The 7,431-nt window shown below is 39.7% G+C and overlaps 1 long non-coding RNA gene across 1 annotated transcript; it reads right to left on the bottom strand.

The window, feature by feature from the left end:
* Window positions 1-2,843: 2,843 nt before the first annotated feature.
* LOC141559627 (uncharacterized) lies at window positions 2,844-6,094 on the bottom strand. Its single transcript, XR_012487509.1, has 4 exons — window positions 6,042-6,094; window positions 5,634-5,718; window positions 4,947-5,050; window positions 2,844-2,976 (listed from the first exon to the last, which is right to left on the bottom strand). It is a non-coding gene; the product is annotated as an uncharacterized LOC141559627 (long non-coding RNA).
* Window positions 6,095-7,431: the final 1,337 nt, after the last annotated feature.

Genomic DNA, 7,431 nt, shown 5'->3' with positions numbered 1-7,431 from the left:
TAATGGATGAAAAGTAGGTTTAAAGGGGCAAGGTATTGTGATAGGGGGGAACCACCTGCCAGTGGCTGCTGGAGGTCTAATTCAGACATGTAGAATGGATCTCTTCATGTGAGAGGAGGATGATGGTACAAGGGAGACTGAAAGGTAGTTGCATTCTCTGATCTCCAGACTGAGAGGCAGTTGCATTCTCTGACCTCTCTCCTCTTCCCTTTGCCTTCAATTTATTTCATTCCCAATACACAAGGAACATCTCAGAAAGCTGCTTTGCAATGCCTTCAAGTTTATGATTCACACCTGTGGAGGCTCTTGGAGAATTGACCTTCCCCTTCACCTAAGGCATGGTCTTTAACAGCAAGGGAATAAGTATCTACCATATTATACCCGGCACTATGCTAAGCATTTTACAAAGATTATTTTATTGGATCTTCACAATAACCTGTGGAAATAGGCACTATTACAGTTTCAGTTTTACAGTTGAAAAAACTGGGGCAAACAAGTTAAAAGACTTACCCAAGATGCTGAAGAGTATTCAGGTCTTTCTGATTCCAGGTCTAGCACTCTATTCTTTGAGCCAACCAGCTGCCTACACAGATTAGTTTGAAATATTCCATGATTTTTTGACCAGTACATTTGTTTGATGGACTTTTTTTTTTTTAATATTCTAACTTTATGAAAGAGACTAAGGAAGCTGCCAAGAAAATAATCAACAGAGTAATTTTATGGTTATCATATTTAAAATAGAATATTTGGAACTGGAAGAAATTTTCACAATCATCTTGTTCAACCCACTCTTTTTATATATGAGGATGCTGTCTTTCTTAATACCGATCTTTTTGTCACCTACCAAAACCTTTATTGAAAATAAAGATAGAAATGAAAAATAGCAGCTGGAAATGTTTTTATAAATGAGTTTTCTTCTTTGCTCTGTGCTTATGACAAATCTATTTATTCTCTCAGGTATTTGCATATTGAATCAAAAGGCCAAATACTCAGCTAAATTATTCACTTTTTCTTTCATCTATTTATTTAAGGCTATGGGATTTAGAGTTGAAAGGAATGGATGGAAGAATAGCACTTGTTAGTATATTTGCTGTGTAAAGGAAATCTTAGAGGTCATACAGTCTAACCTCCTCGCTTTACAGATGAAGAAACTGAGTCAGAAGTGAAATGATGGGCTCAAGCTACATAGGTCCTTAGTAACAGAGTCAGGATCCAACACCCTCCCCCAACTCCCAATGCTTCCATTCCTCTAGATGGCTCCTCTTGTTTAGATTTTTCAAAATACTTTAAAGGACATTTTAATCAACCAACTTTCATAAATGACAAACATTTTATATGACAGGGTTAGAAAGAAATGTAGTTAAGGGGCCCCACATGGGGAGTTAATTAATGAGAAATATTAAAAAAAAAAAAATGTGGTTTAAAAAAAGACATAAAAAAGAGGTGTGGAGCACAGTGAGTCACAACAGTTCTCTGAGACCAATAAGCTGTCAGGGAGTTAAATTAAATGGGCTACCACCCTTCTAATCTCCCCAGGGTGTCTCTGGAATGCTTAGACAGGGTAGGCTATTCTACTTTCAGCCAAAAGGAAAGGAGGAAGCAGAGTCCCATTTCTGTCCTCAGAACTGCAGGTTAGAATTTGCCCACTCTTACCACAGGGCAGGTGTGTCGCTGGAAACCACCCATGTCAACAGTGTTCTGCTGACTTTCCTTTTTTTCTGCTTAGTGATAATTAACCAACTTAGTTAAAATAATTCCTCTAAATCTTGGATATTTTCCCCCCTTCATTTCTTTCTTTTTTGACCGAGGTTCCCCAGCTACCTCATGGTAGTGTCTGAAACCAAGTCTCAGTCTCTCTCTCTCTCTCTCTCTCTCTCTCTCTCTCTCTCTCTCTCTCTCTCTCTCTCTCTCTCTCTCTCTCTCTCTCTCTCTCTCTCTCTCTCTCTCTCTCTCTCCTCTCTCCCTCTCTCCCTCTCTCCCTCTCTCCCTCTCTCCCTCTCTCCCTCTCTCCCTCTCTCCCTCTCTCCCTCTCTCCCTCTCTCCCTCTCTCCCTCTCTCCCTCTCTCCCTCTCTCCCTCTCTCCCTCTCTCCCTCTCTCCCTCTCTCCCTCTCTCCCTCTCTCCCTCTCTCCCTCTCTTCCTTCCCTCCCTCCTTCCCTTTCTCTCTCCCTCCCTCTCTCCTTCCTTCACATATTTACCAATTTCTTTTATTATTGATTCTTTGATCCAAATATTATTTAGGGTTTCATTGTTAGGGCTCCAGTTTAGTTCCCTTCCTACCCTCATCCCTTTGAAACCTCTCGAGCTTATGAATTCCCTTCTTAAACTGTGGTGCCTAAAACTGAATATGATACAGCAGATATGAAAACAGAGAACAGTGGGATTATCAACTCCCTAGTCCTGGAAGATCAGATGCCGCCCAAGATGCATTAACTTTTTGGCTTCCATATCTGATATTTAGTTGTTCAGGTTTTTTGTCATTTTTTTCAGTCATGTTCAACACTTTGTGACTCCACTTGGAGTTTTCTTGGCAAAGATATTGGAGTAATTTGCTTTTTCCTCCTTCTCTTGCTCATTTTACTGATGAGGAAACTGAGTCAAACAGGGTTAAGTGACTTGCCCAGACTCACACCACTGGTAAGTATTTGAAAGCCAGATTTCAAATCAGGATGAGGAATCCTCCTGATTCCAGGCTCAGGGCTCTGTCGGCTGCATAGATCCTTTCCATTCCACAAAGCATTGTGCGGAAAGCTTTCCAACATGGAACTTATAGACCATCCACATGTGACACTATTATGAGTAACATTATCATGTTTTTAATTGTTTTATTTTTTCTGTAGTATTAAAAGAAGTATCAGGAAGCTGCTACTGCAGTTCTGGGCCCTCTCTCCTGAATAAAAGTTTCTGGGTGTCCCCTAGAGGGCATCCAATAGTTGTTCTAGGTTTACTGAAGCTATACTAGGTATCTGTAGCACATCTGTAAAGGAAGAGAATGTGTATTAGTGACACTTCCTTCCCCCTCTCCCCCCTACCCCCTGCAGACATTTAATAGCAAAAGAAATAATTTAGGAGACATTGGAATATCACAGGATTAAATGCCATTGAAAATAATATGAAATTCCCCACAAAATTCCCCCCAAAATACAAGAGCATCTGCTATATATTGATCCCCAAAGAAATAGGTGGAATAGTGATGACACTGTTGAGAGATGATTGCTCAGAGCCGGTGGTCATGTAGCAGAGGTGGAATGACTCATAGTATACAGCTGGTGGAGAAACTCAAGGAAGCACAACCCCTGGTGTCAGGCACCTGAAGTAAAGTCCCTGGTCACTTCCCCCAGCTACATCTTAGAGCTTCGTGGGCTATAAAAATAGTTTTCATTCTGTATGATGGGGGAGATGTTAAATTTGTGTATATCACTAGTTTGTGCATTTGCAGAGAGAGAGAGAGACAGAGGTAGGGGGAGAGGGAGAGGGAGAAGGAAAGAAAGAGGGAGAGAGGGAGAGAGAGAGGGAGAAGGGAGGGGGAGAGGAAGAGAGAGGAAAGGAAGAAGGGAAAGAAGAAGGGAGAAGGGGGAGGGGGAGAGGGAAAGAAGGAGAGAGGAAGGAGAGAGGGGGAGGGAGAGAGGAAGGGGAGAGGGGGAGAGGGAGAGAAGGATGGGGGAGAGGGAGGAGAAGAAGAGGGGAAAGAGAGGGGCAGAAAGAGGAGGGAGAGGGAAAAAGAGAAGGGGGAGAGGGAGAAGGGGAGAATGAGAGGGAAAGGAAGAGGGGGAGAAAAGGAAGGGTAATGAAGTGGATAGGGGAGAAGGAGGGAAGGAAGGGAAAGAGGGAAGAAGGGGAGGAAGGGGGAAAGAGAAGAAGGTGAAGGAAGGGAGAAGGGAAAGAAGGGGAAGAAGGGAAAGGGGGAAGAAAGGGAGGAAGGTGGCAAAAGGAGAAAAGGGAGAAGGGTGGGGAAGGGGGGAAAGGAGGAGAAGGGGGAGGAAGAGGGAGGAAGGAGGTAAAAGGGAGGAAGGGAGAGGAAAGGGAGGAAGGAAGGGGGGAAGCAGAAATAAGGGGGGGAATGGGGGGAAGGCAGAGAAGGGAAAGGAAGTGAGGAAGGATTGGTTTTCATATTACTTTAGTGATATTTAGTTTAACGTGGAATTCAATGAAAAAAATTAAGGCCTACCCACCTCCTCACTCACTCTCCTACAAAATTTGAAGCTCTGCCCAATTCTTTTTCTTAGTTTCCACCTTAGTCTCTCAGTTGTGCTTCTATTGGTCTTACCATATTTTTAGCCACAGTTCATTCTTTGGGCTACCTCAAATCAGGGCCAAGAGCCTCTGACTAATGAATGGTATACATAATATATACAATGTCAGTAACAGTCCAGGTCTCCTGCTATCTGGCACCATGCTTTTTTCAATTCTCTTCTGTCCTATCTTCTGTACTTGGGATATTTGACCAGTAACACTGAAAGATCACTGACTGAAGATCTAATTTTTAAAGAATTCCTTTTTTTTTTTTTTTTTTTTTTTACTGCAGCATTTTGGGTTAAGTGACTTGCCCAGGGTCACACAGCTAGGCAGTGTTAAGTATTTTGAGTTCAGACACTTTGTGGCATAATTTCCTAAATAATAAAAATTAGAATAAATGTCATGACTGTTTACATATATGTTAGATTTCCTTTCTATTTTAGTTTCAGGAAACTTGATTGAACTTTTAAATTTTATTTCTGGGTAAGTATTCCTTCCAATTTAAAGTGAAATCTAAATATTTAAAAAAAAAAAAGTAAGATCATCATCTCTTTGTAAAATGTTAACAATAGCAGTGACACATATTTATTAAGCTCTTATATAGTCCTTTGTACTAGGGACTGGAGGAGATGCAAAGTTTAGATATAACACAATTACCTGACTTCTGAGAACTCAGAATTTAGAGTAGATGAGATACCACATAGATAATACCTGCACAATTTTATATGATAACTTCATTAGAAAGGTACAAAACAATGTGGTGGGGTAGGAAGAGTTGTTGCCATCTGGAAGGTAGGCGGTTCCAGGCAGGATCCCTGAAAGAGGTAGAATTGGGTTTTAAAGAATGAGTAGAAGGTCAATAGACAAAGAGAAATGAGAGTAGATATATTTGATTTTTGGATAGATTTAATCATTCCATATGTTGGCTTGTTATTATCTTGGTGCTCAAAGAGGATCAAAATGACATGACTATGTTGGGGTCAAAATATGGCATAGCTGACTGTTGCTCTTTTATAGGTCAAGCAGAAAGAGTTCACATGAACATTTGGAATGGAGAGGTCTCTAAATTTGCCCATCTCATGTTACTTTTAAGCTACTACAATTCTGCTTTGTTCATAAAGCACAGGTATGCTCTATGAACAAAGCAGAATGTCCATGCTAGACAATCCTCTGCCATGTCTCACAATCTATTCTCAAATTCTTCAGTCCTTATATGTACTTTCCAAGGTATGGAGGAAGTTAAATAACTATAATAATAACACCTTACCTTTGCATGCATTTTACTGACTGCAATGTGCTTGAACAATGTTTTTTAAATGATTTCTCATTTGATCCTAAATATAATCCTGTGAAGTAGGTAGGAGAGAAACTGAGGTTCAAAGAGTTTAAATTACTTACCTAAAGCCATATCACGAATAAGCGGCAGAAAAGGTTCCAGTCCAAATCGTCTGACTCAGATTTTCTTCCCAATATACAGTGCTTGCTTCATTAACAAAAAAAAAAAAAAAAAAAAAAAAAAAATCAAAGACAAAAAATCTAGTGTACTTTAGAGGATTAAAGGATAGAAAGCAAAATCCATTTTCATAATATAGTAAGTTCAAATACTATATGATCTTGGGGCAAGCAGATTTCACATGTTATAGTCTCCTGAAAGAAACATCAAAATTTCCATGTTTTAAAGAAACATTCAGTGGGAAGAATCCCTTAAGAGCTTCAAATTACTTTGAGAAAGGTGGTCTTTGTTCCTGTTTATTCTCTTTTTCCCACTCTTCCACCTACTCACTCAGCACTCTCTCCCCAGCTCACCTCCACCTGATCTCATGTACCTGCCAGACCTTCTCCGCTGGTCTGACTCTCCCCAGCTTGCCATCCCACCCACCCACATTCTCATTTATTCTCCCACCTGTCCACCTACTCACTTGTTATCTTATTCACATGCTAGGACTTGTTCTCACTCCCACACTTAGTGGGACAAGCTGAAGAATGGCCTAGAGAGGGAGAGAGGAAAAAAAAAAAAAGCTGTGATGTGCTTGATGACCATTATGTTCTTTCTTAATAAGCTTCATACACAAATAGATCATTGGTAAAGAAAGATTTGTGTTTTTTCCCCACCCCATCACACAAACTCTGTACAATAATTACAATTTTCCTTTCCTCCTAGAATAGAATGGGAATTCTAGGGAGAACTTTTGATAATAAGATAAGAGATAATAATCTCTACCACTTGCACCTCACTGCTTATCTCAAAACTTCAAAATCTCCCCTCACATTTTAAAAAGGAAGTGGTGCACAGACCAGGTGCTGGGACTCTGGTCTTCTTTATTGATAATCCTTATTTAAATGTAAATGACCAGGGTGATAAGATACTTAAAGATATCAGAACATTTAAGGTCTATTACTAAAATAGGATCGACAGCTCCAGAATGCTCACCTTTCTGGAGAATTTTGTCTACTGTTTGCTTATCATTTAGGAGACTGCCTAATGAGAAGTTTAGTTGTGATTTGAAAGGCCCTAGGCTGAAGCTAAACTTAAAAAAAAAAAGAAAAGAAAAAGAAAAGAAAAATATCCTCAACTTGATTGTGACAATGCTTGAAATTTTACTTTTAGAAATTCACCAACTTGAGCCAGTGACTTATATTCTAATTAGGGAATCTACTTAGATATCCAGATGTCTTCCTCCCTTTCCCAGTCTACAACTTTCTCTTCCTTTTAGTATCATAGTGTGACTAGAGTATTGTTGACTGATATGGTAATTTCAAGTTTGGGGAAGGGCCAGTGGTCTAAAGAGTGTCCCCTGGTAGATCAAGTCATTTAGTCTCTATTTTGTATCTATATATACTCGTCAGGTGCCATCTTCTCATATGTGGCTCCCCACTATTCTACTCCAGATGCAAGTAATTCTATAGTTATGTTTGTGCTCTGACCACAAATATTTCTTCTATCTATGCTATTTATATATAGCTACTAATATCCTTGGTGGTATGTATATTTGATGGATAGTGAACCCTAGATGTGTGTGGGAAATATTCTATTGAGATTTTTCTTACTGTTGTTTCATTAAGTGCCTTTGCTTTGAACTTCTGTGTTGTGGGGATGATTAGGAAAAAAAATCAAATTTGTGAAGCTTGTGATCTGTGATTTTGAATGGAAGGAAAGACATAGTTTTTGTATTCATCTTTGTAAGATACAAATAAT

Source organism: Sminthopsis crassicaudata, chromosome 3 (genome assembly GCF_048593235.1).
Source record: "Sminthopsis crassicaudata isolate SCR6 chromosome 3, ASM4859323v1, whole genome shotgun sequence".
Lineage (NCBI taxonomy): Eukaryota > Metazoa > Chordata > Mammalia > Dasyuromorphia > Dasyuridae > Sminthopsis > Sminthopsis crassicaudata.
Note: the sequence above shows the minus strand (reverse complement) of the source record. Positions and strands in the feature narration are given on the sequence as shown.